General features: G+C 46.0%; 1 protein-coding gene across 4 annotated transcripts in view; it reads right to left on the reverse strand.

Moving 5' to 3' along the window:
• The window catches only part of TINF2 (TERF1 interacting nuclear factor 2), a 38275-nt gene extending 24181 nt beyond the window's left edge, over positions 1–14094 (reverse strand). For all 4 annotated transcript variants that reach the window (XM_088470034.1, XM_088470033.1, XM_088470032.1 and 1 more), the window contains exon 1: positions 13712–14094. The gene's annotated coding sequence lies outside the window, so the exon portion shown is untranslated. The remainder of the gene's footprint in view (positions 1–13711) is intronic.
• Between the last annotated feature and the right edge of the window lie 11194 nt (positions 14095–25288).

Here is a 25288-nt window from a genome sequence, read left to right on the forward strand (position 1 = left end):
ATGTTTCAGGGCCATACATCAAGTTCCGAAAAAGCATTTTTTTATTTTATGGTGTTACTGAATGCCATCCTGAGATGGCATTCAGCCCCCAAAAAGATTTACATGCCAGCCACAGCAGAGGGATCTATTAAGGCCCTTCCCTTCCGTGTCTGGAATGCAGCGGCAGCAAGGGGGGGGCGGTCAGATACCCGCAGGGGGAGGAGGTGAGACAAAGCGGTGGACTAGAGAGTGGGGGAGAGACATGCAGCAGTGAGGAAATCCTTATGGATACCTCCGTTGCAGGGACAAAGTATACGTTTTCCGAAAAGCTGACTCCGCAAAGAGAGCAGCTTTTCGGAAGTGATACTTTTGTTAAGAAGGCACGATAAATGCCTCCAAAACATTTTTTTGAACTCATAGCGAGTTTAAAATATAATTATCACTAGTGATAAATATGTCATGATGAATAGGTCCATTTAAGGCCGAGGAGAGTTATGGTGCATACACACGGTCAGATCTGTCAGTTGAACGATTTTACCAAAGATTTGAACGATTATTGACTGCATTAAAATGAATGGAATCGTCCAAGTCTAACTGCAAACACATCAGATATCGTCATCTGACCATCGGGAATGCGCATCGTTCAGATATGTCAGATTTTCCTTCAGATATGAACGATTGAATGATTTTTTAAATCGTTATCATTCAGATCTGAAGAAAAATCTGACCGTGTGTATGCACCATAAGACTGAAAAAGGGCATCGGGATTGATACATAAGATTACATTGGGTCAGGAATAGTAAACTTCCCTCCGCTGTCGGGATCTCCTCCATCGGCCGGCGTCGAGATTTGAACCGCTGGGCTCACGTCCGGCGGTCAAATATACTGATTCCATATAAAACATTTGCAGAGTCAGTACTTTTTTTAAAAGGCTTTTTATTAAACAAACTCTTTGATGGGCCTTTTTTGACCCGGTAGACACGTTGGCTGACATTGTTGTAATACTGAAGCTTGAGTGTGACTTGGAGCTGTTCACCAACTATAGACCCATATAGTTGGCACACTAAGGCCTATATAGTTTGCACTATGGTACTAGTGAATAGGTTGGGTCCTCTTCTTCCTACCCAGATCAAGTAGAGTTTATAAATGGCCACCAGACTCTGGACAATGCAGATGGACCATTGGCCTCATACACTCTCTACATATTCAAAAGCTCCCAGCTATAGTTCGGAGTTCAGATGATGAAAAAAGAATATCCGGACGATTTATTTTTTGAGGTTGAAGGTTTTCAGGGGTAATTTTACACTAGTGTCACAGCCCAATTCAACAGCTCAGTTTACAGCACAGGGCAGCTGACAGGGGTCACAGAGAAGGAGCTCGGCAATCAGCTTACCGGAGTCACAGAGGAGCTCACCGGATCACCGATCCCAAGTCCTTGTGTGCAGGTAAGTGTTTTCTTCTTTAAATATATATATTTTTTTTATCATCACCTTGTGGACACTCACAATTTGGCCATATTTTACATGATTTGTCGTCGCTATTTGTCGAAATCGGCCAAATCGGGTAAAATATCGCTGTGTGTGTGGGCAGCTTTAGCTTAAAAGGAAGGGGGAATTGCAGAGGGGGCGGTCACATCAGTGGGTAGCAGGCTGCGCATTCTTGGTCACATTCTCAGGGTATTTTTTGCTAAAAAATACCCTGAAAAGTCTGGGGGAGAGATTTGCAGGCCAGAGCGTTCCCTGCATGCGATACCTGATACATCCTGATCCTTGCAATGTATTCAAATATCACATTGCATATTTTGGGTAAATTTTTCACATCCCAACTGCATCTGAGATGCGGATTGTTATAAATATGCCCCTAAAAGAGACACTAAGAAATAAAGAAACTTTTACAGGCTTTGAAAATTTATTCTCCAAGTAAAGGCAATATAATTGAGGGCCTTGAAGGTGTCAGTCTTCCTTAACTACTTTATTGGGCCTGATTCAGAGGTGTACGCTAATTCAGCCGCAACGGCGTCTTTTTTCTGCAACACAATTGCGCCTTAATGCTAATGCCACCGCAGATTGATCTCGTACTGAGCCGCACACCATCTTCGGCGATGCATATTAAGATGCACCACTGGCCACATATTGGTCACACCATTGAACATTACACCAGCTCTCTGGAGGAGCAGAATGTCCGTCTAAACATGACCTCCAAAATCAGTGGAAAACGCTGCGGTTCCTGGCCGCGACATGCCCTCATCTGGCTAGCCACCCCCAGAACCCTACCAGGAAAACCCACAGTGCTTCAGCAGAAACCATCGGATGCATACGCGGTGTGACTCAGGGGGGTAACTAGTATTACTTAATGCAGAGGTGTATCTAGGGATCTGAGCGCCCCTGGCTAAGTAAGGGACCGGCGCCCCCCCCCTTTTTATAGGAATAGTTATACATTAGAATTATAACTTAAATATTTGCAAATAAAATCAAAAGTAACCAGTTTTGCAATAACAAACTCTTTATTAAACTTTTTTTTTACAGGTACGATTAGTAAAAATATGTATACTCTGCTAAGTGAGGTTACAGTGGTAACCCCAATCTTTTAAAACTTTACTCTTCTTGCTTTTATAGAGGCAAAGTCTCTGATTATGGCTTCCGAATCTATGTTTTCCACAACCTTCTGCTCAATTGAAAGTATTGCCAGATTTGATACACGTTCTTGTCCCATACTAGACCGAAGATAATTTTTAATCAGCTTCAGCTTGCTGAAACTGCGTTCGCAGGATGCTACAGTGACATGTAGTGTCAGGAAGATCCTTAGGGTGATTTCCACATTGGGGTATGCATCTTTCAGGGAGTACTTGGTTATATATTTTAATAAAATCCCTGACAAAAAGTTAAACTCTGATGACAGTGATTAGTTTCATATCGATCCGTCATTTCTAACATCAGTCTGTCATAACAGAATTTACTTCTATTTCTAAGTTCTGTTCAGGAGTGAAAAAAAGAGCCATCATCTGTAGCCTTCTCGGAGGCCAAACTTTTCACTTTTCTTTTCCTTTTCTCTGAAAATGTGAATCAATTCCAAGTGCTTCAGCTGTTTGATTCGCATATTCTAAAACTGACTGTATCCCTTCATCACGCATTCTTTGAATGGATCCTGTAAGGCCTTTGATCATTTTAGAAGAGTCAGCAAGAGAAACGCTTTTGCTCTGGATAGATTTGTTGATTCTGTCAATGATTGTAAGAATCCTATTCCAAAAAAACAAAAGGCAAAGGAATCTGAAATCAATTTGTTTTAGGTTTGTTCTGGCTCCAAAAACAGTGTCCGAGTTCCATGTATTATCTGTCATTTCATGGAGCACTGTTAAAACCTCATTAATATTTTTATTAAGAACTCCAATTGCATTTTGCCTTGATGACCATCTGGTTTCACAGTGGCCCTTAAGAGTGGCTCCAAGATGCTTCACTAAAATTTCCCATCTTAAAGTAGAACCACTGTAAAATGTAAAGAGATTTTGAACTACACCAAAAAATGTTATCATGGGACACACACTGGCGGCATGTGTTCCAAGGAGATTTAAACTGAGGAGCGCACGGAACAAATCGAGCAAGCTCATTTATTTGAGATATACAAGCTTGGACTCCATTATATTTCCCAGCCATGTTAGCCCCATTATCGAATCCTAATATTTTAGCCGTCAGCCTGAAGTTTCAGCAGGATCTTATCAGAGAGCCCTTTTCCAATGAGTGTGGACAAAGGGCCTGATTCAGAGCTGGACGCTATTTGCGGACGGTCGTTCTGAAAAAGGGGCCGGATATTTAAATTGAGCGCTCGCTCTTTGCGGTCTGTTGACTCCTCTATGTCTGAATGAGCGAACGAAACATGCGCTCGCTATTTTGTAAAGACGCCCCTTGGCCACTCGCATCATAAGTCATGTCCGCTATTTATTAGATTAATCGAGTACATCGAAAGGCGTATGAACTGCTCGCTATCCTTGTGGTAGCATTTTCCTACCGCAATCATGCGAGCAGTTCAGGCTAAAAGACAACCAAGTGACGTGGTCGATGACGCTGCTTTGTTAATTATGTACACCCTTAAAACGCCCGTTTTGACCATTTGGCACGCCTGCGTTCGGATCTCCACTCCCCGTTTTCAAGCACCTTCCTCTGTTACCACCCACAAACGCCTCATCCTGTCACTCAAATTAGCAGGCACTCGCTATTTTGCGAGCACACGATTTCCGACCGCACTGACTGGTTGGCGCATGCGCATTACAACCCATACGCATGCGCAGATGTGCGAACATCACTCGGAGCGAACGAGCGGCCACTTACGAGCGCCTCTGAATCAGGCCCAAAGTCAATAAAACTTTCCTCTATAGTACAAACACCTTCTGACACATCCACAAACCGTACTATTTCACTCATTTGCTCCATGTGAGCACTGTCAGGTGTGCAATCTAGCCAAATAGAAAAATATTTTCTGCTTTCATTTTCTGAAAAATTTTATTTCTGACCTTCTTTCCAAGGAGCTCTATAATTTCATTTTGGATGATGGGTGAAAAGTAGCACAGTGCATTTTTAGTTGCTTTCACATGTGCAATATGCTCTGCTAGCTGTGCATTAAAATGACTGATAAGCTCCAAGGTGCTCAAGAATACACCACTGCTTTGTTGTCCGATTTCTCCTTTTTTTCCTCTTAGTGGCAAGTTATTTTTGGCGCAATATAGAATAACATCAACTACCTTTAAAATGTTTCGCCACTTTTCAGTTTCTTTTTGTACACTGTTTTGTAGGTTTTTCTTTCTTTCTTTTAAACATTTTTCCAGTTCTTTACATCTCAAATAACATGTTCGGTGTGAAGAAGAACTATCATGAATATCAATGAGAGGATTCAAATGTTTCCAATCTTGAAACCCCATCAGTGGATCAGTAAAAGGGCAAGATTTTAAACTTTTTGCAAAAAGCAAACAAGGAAAACAAAAAAAGAGCATTCTTGGATTCACTGTACAGCATCCACTGCCTCTTAACTCGTTCACCATTTTGAAGGACTTTATAAAACCATTTGGAATCCATGCATCTGCCATCTTCTGATGCAGGAAACTTGAATTTAGTTAAGTCAGCTGTTTTTGGACCATGTTCTATAAGCTGCAAACAAACACTGTCTGTAATCGCTGGTACTCCTGGCCACTTTACAGGATCTTCATAGATGATTTCAATACATGGTTGTGAAGAAGTTTTGGTATATCCCCCAGGTACCAAATCTGTGCACAAGTTTTCATCTTCAAACTCAGAAGACCTATTGCTCGCAATGATTGGGCTTTGAATGACTGTGGTGGAAGACAAAGCTGCACTGTCTTCTGTATCAACTGGTGTTGTAGTATCTTCCTTTGTCAACCACTTTCCTAGGTTACCAGCCAGATTTGAAGCAACCCTTTCTCTTTCCGAAAGGAACTCCCAGAAGGCTTTTTAGGGCCCATTCTTGTGCCTATGAGGTATATTCAGGTTATTTCCAGTGTGATTTACAGGCTGGGAGCATTTGGGGGTGGTAACGGAGAGTATCGCGCCATTTTCAGAGCATGTCTCAGACTTTTTACATACTAGCTGCGTACATAGGGTCTCATTCAGACCCGCTCGCGAGCGCTGTACGCTCGCAAGCGGGTCGATGGTGCCCAAGTGCGCATGCGCGAGACCCGGCTACCGACGGGGAAGCCGTCGCTCCAGGTCTCGCACCAAAGGGGGCGTTCTTTCGATGGTGAGTGGCAGCACGCCCCCTTTGGTGGGCGTGCCAGAGGCGTGGCTGCCCAGACGGAGGTGTTCCCATGGGAACTCCAAAATCCAAAATCACTCCAGGGCTTGCGGCAACGAGACCCTACCGCAAGGGTCTCGTCGCAAGCCCGATGGTCTTGACCATTGCGACCATCATCATGGACGCTCGCATAAGCTGTGGGTAGTAACCCACAGCTATGCGAGTATCCAGGAGGACGCACAAAAAAAAAAAAAAAAAAAAAAACCGCCCTGATTCAAAGCGGGCGCTCGTTCAGAGCCCATAGTCACAGCTGTGAATGTATTAGTGTACAACTATGAATCATGCCCACAGCAATTAGAGCACAGCATTTTTTACTGCAACTTTAATTCACGTACACAAAAAGCATTTAGATATTCCTGATGTTTCGCTAATATCCGAGTAATCAGGAAAGTGATTTATTTTTAACAAGATACCAATAACATTTCATACATTTTTATATAATTATACATCTCAGAGTGCCCCTCTACAAGCATATCCCTTTCTTTATATAAAAATTACAGAAAATATGAGATATGGTAAGAACTTACCCTTGTTATCTCTATTTCTACGAAGTCCATAGGGTTCCACAGGATACCTTGGGGTATAGGTGTGACGTCAGTCGCAGGGCACCAAAGAGTTAAGCTTTCAGCCTCCCAGGATGCACTAGGTCCCCCTCCTATACCCCGCCCCCGAGCCAAGGCACCTCAGTTAGTTACCAAGCCATAGGCCGGAGGAGGAGAAGGAAGAGAGAGAACAAAGATCTGGACACATACAAGAATCACATTCTCACCAGAGGGAGACGGAAAACCGGTGACCAGAGCAAAGCCCATCTGCAGCACAGGTGCGACAGGGCGGGAGTCCTGTGGAACCCTATGGACTTCGTAGAAATAGAGATAACAAGGGTAAGTTCTTACCATATCTCATATTTTCTACTTCAGGGTCCATAGGGTATCCACAGGATACCTTGGGGATGTCCCAAAGCAGTATCCTTTAAGGGTGGGGACGCTCCTGTGCAGAAAGGAGAATCCGCCGCCCGAAGGAAGCATCCTGAGAGGCGAAGGTGTCAAACCTGTAATACCTCACGAAGGTATGGACAGAAGACCACGTAGCAGCCTTGCAGATCTGAACTGCCGAGGCACCACGTCGAGCTGCCCACGAAGGACCCACAGACCTAGTGGAATGAGCCTTCAGAGAAGGAGGGACCGGTAGGCCTTCATGAAGATAAGCTTCAGAAATAGCCATACGGATCCAGGCTGCCAAAGTTTGCTTTGAAGCAGGCCAACCCTTTTTACGGAAGCCAAAGAGGACAAACAAAGCGTCCGACTTCCTAAACGAAGAAGTGCGGTCAACATAAGTCCTTAAGGCCCGCACAACATCCAAAGAGGCCTCACCCACGGAAAGACCCGGTGAGTTAAAGGCCGGAACAACTATTTCCTCGTTAATATGAAACTGGGAAACAACTTTGGGAAGAAACTCGGGCCGAGTGCGGAGCACTGCCCTGTTCCCATAAAAAACCAAGAAAGGGGGTCTACAAGAAAGAGCCCCTAACTCAGAAACACGTCTGGCCGAAGCAATGGCCAGAAGGAAAACAGTCTTAGCTGTTAGCCATTTAAGATCCACTGAGCCCAGTGGTTCAAACGGCGGTCCTTGGAGAGCCCTCAGGACCACAGCCAAATCCCAAGGCGCCACAGGTGGAACAAAGGGCGGCTGAATGCGGAGAACACCCTGCATAAAGGTGCGCACATCCGGGATTGTAGCAATCCTACGGTGAAACCAGACAGATAGGGCCGAAACCTGTACCTTCAAAGAAGCAAGGCGAAGCCCATGATCTAGTCCCGCTTGCAGGAAGGCGAGAATCCGAGACAGACGAAACTCCCGCGGTGCATAACCTCTCGGTCGACACCACTGGAAGAACGTATGCCACACGCGATGGTATATCCTCGCGGAAGACGGTTTCCGAGCTCGTAACATGGTACGCACCACAGAGCTGGAAAACCCCCGGGACCTCAGCATGGCCGTCTCAACAGCCACGCCGTCAAAGACAGCCGAGTTAGGTCCGGGTGAAGGCAAGGACCCTGAGACAGAAGGTCCGGTCGTAGCGGCAACCGCAGAGGAATGTCCACGGACAGACCCTGAAGGTCTGAGAACCAGTGCCGTCTGGGCCACGCGGGAGCTATCAACAGGAGCGTCCCTCCTTCCTGTTTGAATTTCCGGATTACCCGTGGAAGAAGGGAGACCGGAGGGAACAGGTATGCGAACCGGAACGTCCACCGGACGGACAGAGCATCCACCAGAGACGCCCCTTCGTCTCTTGTGCGAGACCCGTACACCGGCAACTTGTTGTTGTGCCGGGACGCCATGAGGTCGATTTCTGGAAGACCCCACCTGTCCACCAGTAGTTGAAAAACGTCCGGGTGCAGGGACCATTCCCCCGGATGAACGTCCTGGCGACTTAGAAAGTCCGCCTCCCAATTGAGCACTCCCGGGATGAAGACCGCTGATATGGCCGGAAGATTGCGCTCCGCCCAAACCAGGATCCGAGAGACCTCTACGAGAGCCGCCCGACTGCGAGTTCCTCCTTGCCTGTTTATGTAGGCCACGGTGGTAGCGTTGTCCGACTGGACCTGCACCGGGCGACCCTGGAGAAACCGCTGTGCCTGCTGGAGAGCATTGAAGACCGCACGGAGTTCCAAGATATTTATTGGAAGCTCCGCTTCTGTCGGCGTCCACCTGCCCTGGAACAAGTGTGGACCCGAAACTGCTCCCCAGCCCCGAAGACTGGCGTCCGTTGTCAACAGGACCCAATTTGGAACCCAGAACGGACGTCCCTTGTTGAGGTGGGTCGTCTGTAACCACCACGCAAGGGACAGGCGAACCTCCTGGGTGAGCACAATCGTCTGGGACTTCAGAGACTGAGTCAGCCCGTTCCACTTGGACAGGATCAGGTGCTGCAGAGGTCTGGAGTGAAACTGGGCGTATTCCACCATGTCGAACACCGACACCATGGAGCCCAGTAACCTCATCGCCGAGTGTAAGGACACCCGGCGGCTGTGCAGACAACTGCGCACCCTTGACTGTAAAGCAGAGATCTTGTCCTCCGTCACGAAGATCCTTTGCTGTCCCGAGTCCAATAAGGCTCCAAGATGCAGAATCCTCCGAGACGGGATTAGAGTGGACTTCTGCCAGTTGATTAGCCAGCCGTGCCGTTGCAGCAGTGCAATGGTCAGGTCCAAGTGGCGTAACAGGAGCTCTGGAGATCCTGCCACCAATAACAGGTCGTCCAAATACGGCAACATGCGGACTCCCTGCAGCCGCAGAGAAGCCGCCATGACCGCCATCACCTTGGTGAAAACACGTGGTGCTGTTGCCAGGCCAAAAGGTAACGCCCGAAACTGGAAGTGGTCGCTGCTGATTGCAAACCTGAGGAACTGTTGATGGCGCCAAAGAATAGGGACATGCAGGTAAGCGTCCTGTATGTCCAATGACACCAAGTAGTCCCCAGGTTCCAGCGCCAGAATGATGGACCGTAGGGTCTCCATCCGAAACTTCGGGACCCGCAAAGACTTGTTGAGTGCTTTGAGGTTGAGAATCGGACGATATGACCCATTGGGTTTCTGTACCAAAAATAGATTTGAATAGAAACCCTGGCCCCTCTGGGAGAATGGAACCGCCACTATAACTCCAGCCTGGAGCATAGTGTGCAATACCTTCCGCAGCTCCGTAGCCTTGTTCCGGTCTGATGGGAGACCCGTGGTGAAGAAGCGAGCCGGGGGTCTGTGCCGGAAGGAGAGGGCGTATCCGTGGGAAACCACCTCCAGAACCCAAGTGTCTGTCGTAGTAGTCGACCAACACTGGGCGAACTGTAGCAGGCGGCCTCCCACCCTGGGATCCCCCAAAGGGAGGCCCGGACCGTCAGGCCGCAGGCTTGCCATCTGGCTTGGGGGCCGGACGTCTGGTACTCCATGCCTGCTTCCGGGGCTTGACCGATTTCTTAGGGCCAGCCTGTCGAGGAAACGACTGTGGTTTGGGCCTGCCCTGGGCCCTAGATGACCGAAAGGACGATGGTCCCGAACCAGAAGGAGCAGCGGCCGACGGGAGACAGGCAGATTTGGCTGCCGCCAGCGTGGCCACAATCTTATCCAGATCCGGACCGAAGAGAACTTCTCCGGTAAACGGCAACGCTTCCAGACCTTTCTTGGAATCTGCGTCCGCCTTCCAGGATCGCAGCCACAAGGTGCGACGAGCAGCTACCGCTGCTGAAGAAATTCTAGACACCAGAGTACTAATGTCTAGAGCCGCCTCGTTGATGTAGGTGGCCGAATCACGGAGATTGCCAATCAACTCCGCCTGATCGGCCGGACAGTCGGATTCAAAAGAAGCCTCTAATGAATCCGCCCAGCGCTCCATCGCTCTGGCAACCCAGCAAATGGCCATAGCCGGCCGTGCTGCCCCCCCTGCAAGGGAATAAGCGGACTTCAGGCAGATTTCTACCTTGCGGTCCGTAGCATCCTTAAGGGAGGACATGGATGGCATCGGCAATGTGGCACTACGGACAAGACGGGTCACGTGAGAATCCACCTGTGGAGGGGATTCCCACTTCGCAAAATAATTATCCGCGAACGGATAAGCCACCGCCAGGCGTCTCTGCGGCTGGTATCTTTTGCCAGGTTGTTTCCACGCCTCCTCTAAATGGTCCACCAACTGACCCGAAAGAGGAAAGACTGTGGCATCGCCCTTCACATCTTTGAAAAAGGCATACTTAGATTTAGCCGCTGGGGGAACTTCGTCCTCAATCACCAAGGCTGTGCGGACCGCCCGAATAAGTCCAGGAATATATACTTTGGACTTAGCATCAGCGTCCTTAGTATGGAGAGGTTCCTGATCGTAAGGATCTAGAATCTCCCCATCATCAGACGTCCCTTCGTCATCCTCATAAGGAGCGGACAGAGACGCCACCGGCCTTTTATGAGACCGCATCACAGACTCCCCTTGCAACACATCCGACAAGTGCTGTACAGAACTCGTCAGGGAGTTAACCCACGCTGGCTCCTGAGAACCCGGGAGCGGGGAAATAGGGAGACTGTGGGGTACCACCAATTGTCGTGGGAACCCCTGCATGGGTGACGACACCACAGACTGCTGGGACAAACCCATCGGAGTAAACGCGGGCTGCGGAGCTAACTGGCCCACTAAAGCTGTTAACGCCTGAGCGAAACAAGCCCAGGGCGGCTCCTGTACCGGTGCTGTAACCGTAATATGCCGCGCCATGGACAAACACTGCCGGCAAAGGCCCTCCGCGCTACCCTCCCCCTCCGCTAACGGTACTTTGCACGTGGTACACTGTAGCCGGAGGGGAAAATCACTTTCAGACATGATGGCACCACGTATGTGACCTCTCTCACCAATTAAGTATTAAATAGGCGAGAGACCACCCTGCAGCACCGCACCGCAAGGGCTTTAGCAGAAAGAACAGGGACAGTAATAAAGCTGACAGTTTAGAGAGAAAAGATTACAGGCAGCAGCGCTAGCACAGTCACATACAATGCAGAAAAATAACAATTCCTGCACTAACAGCGCTGATCACTCAACTACACAGACACAGGGCCTGGTAGGACACAGCGCTGCATACACAGACCTGACCACAGCGGAGGAGAGGTATGCGGGGGGACCCAGACCACGATGCTTCCTTCCAGCGCTTCCAGCAGCGTTCACCATGCGTTCTGGAGAAGATGGCCGCCGAGGAGCAGAGAGGAGGCTGGCCTGGGGGAGGAGCGCTGCCACAGGACCAGTCGGCAGCATGCAGAGAGGGCTGTGTGCAGCGGGGGAGGCGCCGGCTGTGAGACAGGGAAGGCGCGCTCCCCTGGCATGCATTTAACCCCTGGGACGCCGCAGCGCTACCGCTCTGCTGCGGTCCGCTGTCCCAGGGGGTAGTGGAAGCGCAGGTTGGTCGCCTGGCTCCACGCTGCAGCCAGTCCCCAGGGAGCCCCCTGCCTGGGGACTTAGGACCATGTGATCAGCGGGGACCCACCGCGGGACCCCGCTGCTTACCTCTGTCCCCCTTGAATCCGGCCATGGTCCGGAGCATCTGGGGTCACCGCTAGCTGTGACCCCAGACGCCCACCAGCATCCCCGGATCAGTACCGGCGTTCTGGTACCGGCGGGGTGTAGGGAAGACAGCATGGACGTCAGGACTGACTGTCCATGCTGTTCATCCAGTTGTGCAGCCACAGCTGCATGAAGAATAAGCTTCAGGGGCTCTTCTAGCCCCCACTCCAACAGGTGCACCCGACTCCGGCCGGGCACCAAACTAAACTGAGGTGCCTTGGCTCGGGGGCGGGGTATAGGAGGGGGACCTAGTGCATCCTGGGAGGCTGAAAGCTTAACTCTTTGGTGCCCTGCGACTGACGTCACACCTATACCCCAAGGTATCCTGTGGATACCCTATGGACCCTGAAGTAGAAACATAGTACTCTCTATATAAAATAGAAACATAGGGCCTGTTTCACAGATTTACGCTAATGCATACGCAGCTGCATTTCCATATGGAACGCAGATGCAAAAATATGCTGATTCTTCCAAGTTAACCCGAGCATATAATGCCCACTGCAGGCCACTGCTGCCTTCTTATCTGCGAGCGACATCATGGACCTGCGTAAAGATCAGGAACATCAACTGACATGGACCAGTCATGCAGCACTTGTGGCAGGTCTGACCTCTCTCACTTCCAGAATTTCTACAAACACACAGAGAGCTCACATGCTGCATAGGAAGGACGCACCTGCGTTCTTCTTACCTCCCGTTGCCTCCCAGAAATGCTGACTACCTGTCACTCACTTTGCAAGTGCATCATCTGTGCGAGTGTGATCGCAGTGCATGAGCAGTGTGGCATACACGCATGCGCATTAGCAGGGGGATTCCGGCAGTCAGAATGCCAGCGCCAGAATACAGACACTTGTCAGAATCTCGGTACCAGCATCCCGACCACCAGAATCCCGAAGGTAAGTAACACGGTTAGGGATAGCGTTAGGCACTAAGGGGGGAGGGTTAGGGTGCGGGAATGGGAAAGTTAGGTTTAGGCACTAGGGGGGGTGGTTAGATTCAGGCACTGGGGAGAGAGGGTTAGGGTAGGGAGAGTTAGGATACCTACTGACGTGTGTTGATAGCCTAACACCGTTGGGATGCCGACGTCGTGATTCTGACCGCCAGGATCCCGTTCCCTTCCCTTTTCATTCACACTGCCCACATTGTGCTACACTTCCTATTATACCATTAGAGGAGAGGGTTTCAAACTCCTCAAGGCACCCTAACAGTACAGATTTTTAAAATAATAACATTGGAACAGTGCCTTGTTAATTGAGCCACTTTTCCTGCAAATACTGTGTTTCTGCAGTTTGTCTCCTTTCTAGAGTCAACCCTGTATGGTATTTTGACATGAATCCTTTAGATTTTGTTGGACTGCATCAACATGAGATACAATTGTTGGTTGCATGAACCTTAAAAGCAGGTCTATTGCTGCACTAATGCTGCCATGTTGCTTCATTTAATCTATGCATTGCTGTGCGCCTTTTTATTTTTGTTGGTTTTATGCTAACTGGAAGTTTTAACAATATGGGCCAAGCCTTGCTGGATCAGGAAAAGTCCTACTGTTTAATTTTTTAATATGATTTAACAATCTGTGCTCAAACATTAAGATCCTTAAAACCAGGGCTGCAAGCGTGCCTTGAGGACTGGATTTGGGAAACACTGCTACAGATTTATATCCTGTGGTCCCTAGCCAGACATAAATAAATGTTTAGATATTTTTAATGCTTCGCTACTATCTGGGGCTGCTGTGAAGAACAGGCACACAGGAAATTAACTACAGCACAAACTTCTGACCCCGTTACCCTCCTGCTCATCCCCCTTACTACACTAGTATATGGACAAAGTTATCAGGGGCTACCCACTCTCCACTTACTTGGGTTGCAGATTGCTGGCAGGTCTCTGGTGGGCTGGAAGACTGCTGGTCCCTGTCACTGGTAAGCAGGCTGCTGGTCTCCCTGGCTGATGCTGGTTGTTGGTCCCCCTGGCTGGCAGGGTGCTGGTCTCCCTGGATGGCAGGCTGCTTGTCTAATCAGATGCAGACTCAGCAAAGGAAAGTAACATCCATGTGCAGGTGGAACGCATTGTTCCTTTCTACTTCACTTCCTGTGTACACACAGCACAAGTACACACTCACCGGTCACCTAACCCTATACAAGCAATCATTTGTCCAGTAGCCTGTCATTCAAATTTTATCCCACCCCTACCAAATAATCTAACCTACTTCCTGAACCTCATCCAATCAGCGTAGGGTGCTGACAGAGAGGACGGAGAATGAGACAACGTAAGTACTGTAATTTATGCTTTTAGCACTTAGCTGCCAGCCAATGGGATGCGGTGGGGAGGAGGATTTGCTGCGTGAGCTAAAAGCTGCTGCCTCACCTGCGACTGACGGAGAGTCTTGCCTGTCTGCTCTAAATCACTGAGCTCCGCAGCAGCAGTACACTCCTCACACATAGCAGTCAGGGAGGAAGGAGGAGGGGCTCAGGCTGCTCAGCACCAGCCAGGACAGTGTGTCCTGGCACACTGCAGCTACATTGTTATTGTTTCACAGTTCACTGATGAACCCCCCCCCCTCCCCCCCTTGGCTGGCGCACATGGCAAGTGCCATCCCAGCCAACGGGTAGATACGCCCCTGACTTAATGTACAGGTATATGTATGTTTATTTATTTACATGTGCAGATTATGAAAGTATTTGCCAGAGGATATACTGTAGCTACAATTCTGTTCATTACTTGATTGCTGGAAACCAAGCATAGAGCCGGCTCTATGGGCACTATAGTCTGCAGCCTAATACAGCACTTCTGCTTACAAATACTGTACTTCAAATCTTCAGTACTGTTGTAGAGCCTTTGGGAAAGTAGATTCATTATCACAAGGTGTGTGCTGTGCTGTATGTGACAGAACTCTCCAGGCAGAAAGAATTTTAAATATTTGTACAAAATGCAGTACACAGCCTAAAGAAATAGTGCAGCCTCCTGAACACTATAGAGCAGTGGTTCTCCACCTCTGCCCTCAAGTATAGCCAGCAAGTCATGTGAGAATTTCTGTCTGTGGAAGCAGGTGGGATAATTGCTGACCCAGCATGAAAAAAGAAATCCACAAAACATGATCTGTCGGTATTACATGGGGCCTGGAGTTAAGAACCACTGGTGTAAAGATTGAATTGTCTGGATAAAGCATAGGTTCGCAAATGCGGTCCTCAAGGCGCCCCTAAAGATCAGGTTTTAGAGATATCCATGGTTGAGCGAAGGTGGTTTAATCAAGTGAGGTACTAATGAAGTAATCTGTGGTCAAGCATGGATATCCTTAGAACCTGTACTGTTAGCGTCAGGATCTCTGGGATAAAGTGTTTGTTACCAGACAGAATACCATTACTATTACGCCAACAATACTAATGATGTTACTAATAATAAACAAGGGGTCAAAAGACAGGACTTTAATGGTGGGTACACACTGGGCGATATTACTGAGCGACTGCACGATTACGACATCGTAATCGTGTAATCGTGCACAAATCCTGCACCTTTATGTCGGAAACGACCAGCGATGCGCACTCCCGCTGGTCATTTCTGACATTGTCCATCGCCTGAACATGCAGCACAACCTGACGACCTCGTCAGGTTGCTGCATGTCGGGGAATGGGGGAGAGAGCCCGGCACTGAACGATATCGTTAATGATATCGTTCAGCGGCTGTGCTCAATGTCATGAACGACATTGAGCACAGCCTGCCGCGGACACACTACACGATATCGCTCAGGGAGCATATCGTGTAGTGTGTACGCACCATAACAAGTGTAGAAGTGGAAGAAAGATGTTGATTTAGTGCAGAGATTCTCAAACTCTGTCCTCAGGACCCCACACAGTTCATGTTTTCCAGGTCACCTAGCAGGTGCACAGGTGTACTCATTACTCACTAACACATTTTAAAAGATCCACAGGTGGAGCTAATTATTTCACTTACGATCATGTGAGAGGATCTAGAAAACATGCAATGTTTGGGGTCCTGAGGTTCGAGTTTGAGAACCATTATTGTTTAAGTCAGTGAATCTCAAATCCAGTCTTCAGGACACATTGACAGTGTGTGTTTTCCATATATCCTTACTGGAGCACAAATGTATTAATTACCGACTAAAGCTGGGTACACACTGTACAATTATCATCTGAGAATGTTATGATCTGACAGAAAATTGTATAATGTGTATGCATGGACAATCTCCATTTATCTCAGATAAATCGGTCTGATCACATCTTCTAGGATGCTCATAAAATGTAATAAATCTGGTCACGACATCATACACATTTTGCAGTGTGACGACCTATCTGTCAACGGATTTTATTTTGATTAAATGGGCGGAATTCAATTGTTTTCGTGGCCCGCATCTCCCGTCTAAAGTGACAGGAGATCACGGGCCGCTATGCAATTGTCCAAGATTTTCGTGCTGATCGCGCCCATAGAGGTCAGGTTTAGCCGCGTAAAGCAGCTAAACCCAACCAAAGTGCTGGGCGCGATCGCGAAAAGTGATGTCTGGGCGCCCAAACATGTCATTTTTCGCACATTTCAGCTCTCATCCCTCAGGGGCTGCGAGCTGAAATGTAGCGCTGGCAGCTCATCGTGCCCGACAGGAGCAAGAATTGAATAGCTCCGTCGGGCGCGATAGGGGCTGGAAATAATTGAATTCCGCCCAATGGGCACTATACAGATACTCTGTGCAGTGTGTACAGAAACACAATGTTACCTTCCGATCAATACGACAAATAAATAAAAACCGCCCATTCTGCAGTCAGGGGTAAAAAATTAAGGAGGTAAGTCAATGGGAACTTCTAACCTGTCTCCAAAAAACAGGCTATCAAAGGGCAGTCTCACATGCAATGCAGGAACATGGTGTTTGAACTGTTACATTTAGGGCAGGCTTCGGAGGCGGCAATCCCTATCAGGAATCTACGATGTGGGGAGAGATACCCTTTGTGGAATATGTTATTAAACATTTTCCTATACATGGACGCAGGCAATGTTTGCACGGAATAGGTAAAAGTTTTTAAGAGAAGGTCAATCGTTATATGGGGGAAAGTATGCGTCCAAGAAATTATACCAGCCTTTAGTTTTGTCATGTCAATAGGGTCATGTATCAATTGGTAAAATATTGATATAGCTTTCCTACCAGATGAAGACCTAGCTAGTGTGACGTCCAGGGGATTAGACCAATCTTGTGTGGAAAGATGTTTAATAACAGCTAGCGTAGCATTGAGTATGATATAAAGCTAGTGTGTGAGAATGAGGTATCGCATATTTATCCACGAGTACCTGTATTTGGTAAGGAGATTTAGCAGTATCATCCACTAATGCTTTGACATGGGAAATACCTCTGGAGTGCCAAGAGAGAAAAGGTTGTGTTGCCTGTCCATGTTCAAATTCCGGATTGGCTACCAGGGAGAGAACTAATGAATGGTGACTATTGAGACCCTTCCTATGTCTGGTAGTATGCCACACAGTCCAAGAGGACATTGAGAGTGGATTTTGGGATTCTGAAGGAAGTATTTCCTGCTGATGGTTGTGTAGGAATGAGAGCAAATGCTGGTGTGTTAAAAAGGATTGGTCGATAGCCAAAATTGTGTGAAAATCAGTACCGTGAATCCAATCACGAATATATTGAAGAATTCCTGCATGATTATATAATTTTAAATTCGGTAGGTTCACACCGCCATTGGCTACAGATTGCTGCAATTTGAGTATGCTGATTCTCGGTCTTTTATTCTGCCAGATGAATCGTCTAAATGTAGTATAGATTAATTTCTCATCCTGTGTGGATAATAAGACTGGGAGTATCTGAAGTGGGTAAAGGAGTTTTGGGAATGTGATAATTTTCAATAGAAATGTGTCCTAGGTAAGATAACATTAAGTGATTCTATATTTCTAATTCCCCCAACGCTTCTTTTATAATTTTGGATATGTTGCGTGTGTACATGTTATGAATGTTATGTGGAAGAAGGATTCCAAGATGTTTAATGTAATTAGAAACCCACTTTACCCGATAGCCCGCACACCAGGAAGGGCGGCTGTGGGAACCCAAGAGCATACCTCATGGCTTATCGTGGTTAATGCTTAAACCAGAAACCACTCCGTATTCTTCTAATTTGTGTAGCAAAGGAAGCAATGTAGTCTCTGGATGTGAGATATATAAAAGCAAATCATCAGCAAAGGCCATGATCTTTGTCTCCTGGGGTCCCATTTTTATACCCTGAAAAGTGGGCCAAGATTGTAACAGTCTCAAAAGGGGGCCTAGAGCAATATTAAAAAGGAGTGGGGATAAAGGGCATCCCTGCCTCATGTCCCGTGAAATAGTAATTGGTGCTCTCCATTAATGATTAATGAGGTAGATGGTGTGGAATATAGGTACCTAAACAATTGGGAAAAAACACTTCCGAAGGCTCTGATTTCAAATATCCGCTATAAGTGATGCCAGGAGACAGTATCAAAAGCCTTTTCAGCGTCTAGGCTAAGAAGCATGGTAGGAAAGTTATTATTATCATTAGAAGCAGAAATTATTACAGCCAAGGCAGTGCAAACCCCTTTTACAGAGTATCTATCGTGAGTAAACCCCAGCTGATGTGGAGTTAGAATATCTGGCAAAATAGACTGAAGATGGTTCGCAAGAATTTTTGATAATATCTTGGTTAAGTAGAGTCATGAGTCTATAACAGGTTACCAGTTCTGGGTCTCTATTGGGTTTCGGAAGCAGAATAGTATGAGATTCAGTAAAAGAAGGGAAAGGAATATGATCCTTGTGAATTCCTCTGTAAAGTAAATTAAGAATAGGGACTATGTGTGGTTTTGAAAGTTTGAAGTATTCTCCGGTATATACGTCAGGACCTGGGGATTTATTGTTTGGGAGCTTGGACATCACCAGAGATACCTCCTTCTCCTCAATGTCTTCATTAAGGATCTCCCATTGGGCAATGGAACGCTTAGGCAGTTTTGCTTTGTCTAGCAAACAGTCATGAAGAAGAGTGTCAGTTTGAGAGGCCATATATATAAAGATGTATAGTATGAGTGAAATCGAGAGAGTTTGTCTGTTGTGGAGTGGACTGTTGAATTGTTAATGGGGTCTCGGATTGTTGTAATGTGGTTTTTGGATTTCTGTCCCCTGGTCATGTTAGCCAATAAGCGACCGGCTTTGTTGCCCCAACAATAATACCTGTTTGTAGCATATTTAAACTATCTTTGAGCATTAGCAAAAAGAAACTTTCAAGAAGTTGGCATTTCTGTCTGTAATCCGTCAAATTAGGGTCTGATTCATAAACTTGATAAGCTGATCGAACCGACTGATGTAATAAGTCATATTTCCGTTGGTTTTCCTGCCGTCTCCGGGCCTGGTAAGCGATAATATGGCCCCTGAATACTGCTTTAGAGGTTGCCCAAAAAAGGTCCGGGTCGTCCCAGTGCTCTAAATTATCGTTGGTGAATTCCTGCCATTTAGTTTGAAGATATTGATTGAAATGGTCAGATTGGCCCAGACAAGACGGGAATCGTCAAAATCTAGAAGAGACGGTGGAATTGTAAGTCGTGAAACGAACAGATATAGGAGCATGGTCAGATATCAATATGTCGTGTATGTCAACCAAATTTACCCTCGAAAGCACTTGACCAGAGAGCAGAAAGTAATCTATTCTCAAAGAACTTCGATGCACATATGAATAAAATGTATAAGTTCTATCGGATGGGTTAAAAATCCTCCAAACATCGTGAAGCGTGTGAAGATTTTGAAGCATGTGGAGACTCTCATCTCCCAGGGTAGACTGGGGAGAGGCCACTCCAGACCTATCAAGATGAAAATCTGCTACGCTATTCAAATCTCCACCCACCACCAGATTATGAGTAGTACGTTGCAGTAATAAATTAGATATAGCTTGGAAATAATGCATGTTAGGATTTGAAGGGGCATGATGATTCAACAGAGTGTATAGTGTGCCTCTTATAAGTACATCCAACAATAAAAATCTACCTTCTCTGTCTATTAAGGAATCGACTATAGTACATTGTAGACACTTGTGAAATAAAATTGCTACACCACGTTTCTTAGAAGTTAGGGATGCAGATATGCATTCCCGTATCCAGTTATCCCACAAAGACATGTTCTGGTAAATTGCCCAATGAGTTTCTTGCAGGAATGCAATGTCCAGAGACAGGTGGTTTAAGTGGGTAGACACTTTTCTGCGTTTCACTGGGGAATTTAAGCCATGTACATTCCACGATACTACATGAACATTATTAGTCACATGACTAGAAGGATTAGTGATATTCTGTACAGACATTAACCATTACCTGTTTTGTGAAAAATCAACCTATCAAACATAATTGCCAATTTTCCTGGTCCCCCATCCCAGCCTTTGGGGGAAACAGTGATCTGTATTATAGAACTATGCTGACCACGCCTGTCAGTCGTCACACAAAAACAAGATGTACATATAATCATTGAATAATATAGTGTTGCCATAAACTTGCTCCAATCCGTAGAATTTCTGAATTTTTCAACCAAATAAAAGTTTCACCTGCATAATACATCATACAGGTATTACAAACATTAGCCAAATGTATAACATACAATAACAGAAATAAAAACATTAAAAAAAGAAAGAAGAAAAACAAGGGAAAAAGTTAAAGTTTTAGCATAGAAAAATATGCATGTCCCTCTTATAGAAATTACATTATCAATGTTATAATCGCTAGCGTTCACCTAGGGGATCGAGAAGAAGGGTTATCAGATGATTGCAGTGTGGAGACAAATTGCCGTATTGACCTGGAATCATCAAAAAAATGGACATTACCGTTAATTGTGACTTTAAGCCTGGCGAGAAATAATAAGGTAAATTAGTGGTAATTTTCATAAATGTTTTACATATTGGGGATATTTCCCTATGTTTTTGTGAGACCGCTGCCAAAATATTTTGAAATATCAAGATCTTGTGGCCATCTACCATTACGGAGGTGACTTTATGGTACATCCTCAACACCAATTCTTTGAGGGGTATTCAATATGAAACGTTAACTTCACTGCCGAAGTTAACGTTTCATATTGGAGTTTTTTTCTGCGTTAAAGTATCGGGCGCGCTCCCGCTTATCCCCGTATTCAATATAAAATTATCGAAAACGGGAACCTCCGAAGTTGGATTTGCGTAAAGTTACGATTTTTTCCATAAAAAATTTGTAAGACCCCCCTAAAGTTGTAAAAACGGGGGATCACTATGGGTACCCCCGTTTTAGCCTTTAAATGAAAGTCGGGGATTTAAATAGCCGCAGCAGATGTTTTTTTCCCGACATTGAAGAAGTGTTGCAGAAGAGCACTTAGGTTATTTTTTTCGTTTTTTTAAGTGGTCCCATCAAATTTGGGGTACATGAAAATGGGTACTAGCATATTTTGATGTCCCTAAAGTAAGTTTTTAAAAATTCTGCATTTGTGCACCTACTTTGCGCAATGAATAAAACACCTGCCCCATACTTGGGGACCCCACCAGAAATAATTTTGTTAGTTTGGTAATTTTTCGACATAATTTTTTTTTTTTAACCCAAAAACATTTTTTTTTTTTTTTTTTTAATGGTGTCCCGATTTTTTGGGGACATTTTTTTTTAACATTTCCTGTTAAGGGGACATTCCAAAAACTACAGGCTATTTTTTATAAGCCCAGACCCCCAAACCCCTATTCTGCATTTTTTTCACTTGCTATAGTGATTTGAAAAATTATCCCTGTTTTATTAAAAATGCCCCTTGACCCCATTTAAGGAAAAAAACGGGAATTTTCGGGAAATATGCCTGGGACCCCCCTAAAGATGTCCAGACATGGGGGATCACTATGGGTAACCCCGTTTTTGCCTGCAAAAGAAAGTCGTGTTTTTAAAGAGCTTTGCCAGGTGTTTTTTCCTGCCGCGGCTATTAGAAACCCCGACTTCCTTCAGTAGTTAAAAATGGGGGTACCCATAGTGATCCCCCATATCTAGACATCATTAGGGGGGTCCCTAGAATATTTCTCGAAAATTCCCATATTTGTTAACCTGTAAAAAAAATCTGTAAAAATTTAGAAAAAAAATGACATAAGGTCCGTGGGCTGACTCACCCACGTGGGAACTGTCAGTTGCCGGAGCCTATCAGCGGCCGTGCTACAGTCAGCGCGGCCGCTGATTGGCTCTCAGGACTGCAATGCCCCGTGAGGTGCTGTCAGCGGCCATTCGGGAGCTATCTGTATATGTGACAACACACATACAGATAGCTTGCAGCGTGGATCGGGTAACACGTTTTTTTGTTTTAAAACACCCATGGATTACTGCGGAGACCAGCGCTGGATGTAGGTGAGTATGAAATCTTTCTTGCAGGGCCAGCTACCATGGATCTCTACGTGGAGAAGGGGACAGAAACTTCTGGTATAGGTAAGTATGTGTGAATGGGTAAGTGTATGTAATAAACTTATACTGGGCACGGTGTGTGTGTTTTGTCTTTTTTTAACTATTTATTTTACAGTGAAATTACAGGTGCCGCATGTCTGCTGGCACTTGTAGTTCCACAAGTGCAAAATGGCAGGCATGCTGGCACTTGTAGTTCCACTGTAAAGTACAATAGTGTTACATTATTTGGCCCCCCTATTACCCCCATACCCACCGCTCCAGGGGTATGGGGATGAGCCCCAGGCTTCAGCGTAAGCCTGTGGTGCTCGGGAGAGGGGGGACCCTTTTTTGGGGGGTCCCCGACTCCCCCAAGACCACCGGCTTGCGCTGACCGACTTGGGGTGTAATGTTTTGGACCTGGAGCCCCGGTGATTGGGTCTCCGGGCTGTGGCATTGCACCCTGGTCGGTTGGGTCTGGTGCTGGTCTTAAATATAGGGGGTACCCCATGTCGTTTTTGCCCCCTATATTTTAAACCAGCACTAGTCCCTGCAGCCTGGTGTTGGTTTCTAAAATATGGTGGAACCCTACACTTTTTGTTCCCCGTATTTTTAGAAACCACCACTGGCTGGCTAGCCTGGGGCTGGTTTGGCTTTTTGGGGGGGGGGGACCTTATGTCATTTTTTTTTCTACATTTTTTTACATTTTTTTTAAAGGTTAACAAAAACGGGAAATTTTCGAGAAATATTCTAGGGACCCCCCTAATGATGTCTAGACATGGGGGATCACTATGGGTACCCCCATTTTTAACTCATGAAGGAAGTCTGGGTTTCTAATAGCTGCGGCAAGTGCATAAATGCGACTTTGAAGAAAGTGGTGCAGAAGAGAATTTAGAATTTTTTTGGGGGAAAAATAACTATGCCCAGCAAATTTGGGGTACTTGAAAATGGGGGTCAGCATATTTTAAAGTTGCAAAAGAGACTTGAAAAAATCGTGAAAAACCCACTTACGCAAGGAGCTGCAATGAAAAAAACATCTGGGGCATACTTGGGGACCCCCCCAGAGTCAAGTTCGCTATTTTTTAACTTTGTTCCCCAACATTTTTTTTTTTTGGCCCCCAAATTCTAAGTGCTTTTTTTTGGGGTGTCCTGATTTTTTTTTTACACAGATCGTTTCAAGGGGTCATTCTGAAGGGTGCAGGCTATTTTTTTTAAACCTGCACCCCTAAACCCCAATTCTGCACTTTTTTTCGCCACCTTTTCAGTGGTGAAAAGTTATCCCCGTTTTTTATCAAAGACTTTTCAAAACTGCGATAAGTCTCTGAAATTGAATACGGTGTAAAAGTAAAACCTGCGATAATGACGTCATACCTCCGATATTAACGTAAAAACGGACTTATCGCTCCCATATTGAATACCCCTATTTGTCTCTAAAATTTAAATACCTGGCGATAACTGGTCTGGGGCGGTTGCCCTGTGAATTCCAATCAGGACCCAGTCTATGTGCCCATTCAATTGTCCTAGTAGTATCGGCAGCCGAAATACCCAAAGCATGATTGAGGTCAGTTTGCAGACAGTCTGCTAAGGCCTGACCCGTAACCGATTCTGGTATGCCATTGAAGCACTGATTGTTACTGCAGCTTCTGTTCTCCAGATCATCAATCTTGTCCACTAAGGACTTGATAGTAACTTCCTGATTGTCAGATGAGGATTGGTGCACTACTACAGCATCCTCATTGTCACTCACTCTCTTCTCTAAGGTTACTATACGTTTAGTGTTGGATTCCAGTTGTGACACTACAGATGTCAGGGTGTTACGAAAGTCTTGAAACTGCTGTGCCATGATTGGTTTAATCACCAAGAGCATTTCCTGAGCTGCTTCTTTAGCAGATGGGGCAGCTCTAGTGGTGGGAGTTATCTGTAGGGGGTGGAACCAATGAGGAGAGAGAAGGGGAGGCAGGCGGGGACTCCCCTTCTCTAAACTACTGAGGAAACAGTAGTTTTATTCTGAGGGGTCTTAGGCGCAAGTGGGCGATTTTTCCCCATGTTTCTGCCTGGTCGCTGATCTAAATATTTGTACATAACCAGCGTAAAAAATACAATTACAATGGCAACCGCGGATTGTAGGGAGACGCACAGTATCACATAAATCACATAACTAAATCAAAACACACAAAAAAAAAATAGAGTTGGGCTAAAGCAGTATCCTGTCAAAGGCAGGAAATAAAAATACGTCCGAAACACCTAAATATTTTAAATGGCAAGACAAAGTATTCATATATTAGGTGCCTATTCATGATGTTAATTATCTGGGTCCGAACGGACCCCGATTATTAACACTCTAACTCGCCACGGCCACCGGAGCAATTCATCATTGCTCCGGCGCGGTGGCAGCTGATGCAAAATCAGCTGCCCCCACGAGCAGCTTCACTGCTCCTTTTCGAAGCAGTGAATCTTTTCACTGCTCCTGTCGGACACATGCGCACAAGAGCTCCGACATCCGGCTGAAGGAGCCGGACATGGGTGGAGGGATCCGAAAGGATCCCTTCTTGCAACCCAGACCCTCTTCCCATATTGAAGAGAGGGTAGCGATCCACAAGCGGGGGTATTCGCCATCTGAAGATGGCGAATGCTCCTGCAGTCAAGCTCCGAAAATATAATATTTTCAGAGCTTGATGAATTCTGTCCCCATTCTAGTGTATGGGGACAGCGGGCCATTCCGCAAACAGAAGGTAAGTAGGAGATATCTTTAATGTGCTTTTTCACCTGCTTTTGTGAAAATGAAGTGATGATGAATAGGCCCCATAGAAAGATAAATATAATAACTAGTAATCACAATGTACCTCAGAGGGCTAACGGGTGACAGTAATAGAACAGATGTCAGGAAGATTATAACTTGGTCTACATACAGGTAAAGATACAATATCAGTAATTAAAGGTAAAACCGTGAGGGTCAGCAATAATAGCATCCGGAAAAGGATTCCTGTAAACCAGAAAGGATGAATGAAACAGCAGAGCATCCCAAGAAGGTAATGTGGAAAAAAAAGTACCTTGCTTAATCAAATCTTCTTGTCATCAA

The sequence above is a fragment of the Taudactylus pleione genome, unplaced genomic scaffold, assembly GCF_031769625.1.
Source record: "Taudactylus pleione unplaced genomic scaffold, aTauple2 ptg000095l, whole genome shotgun sequence".
In the NCBI taxonomy this organism is placed as follows: domain Eukaryota; kingdom Metazoa; phylum Chordata; class Amphibia; order Anura; family Myobatrachidae; genus Taudactylus; species Taudactylus pleione.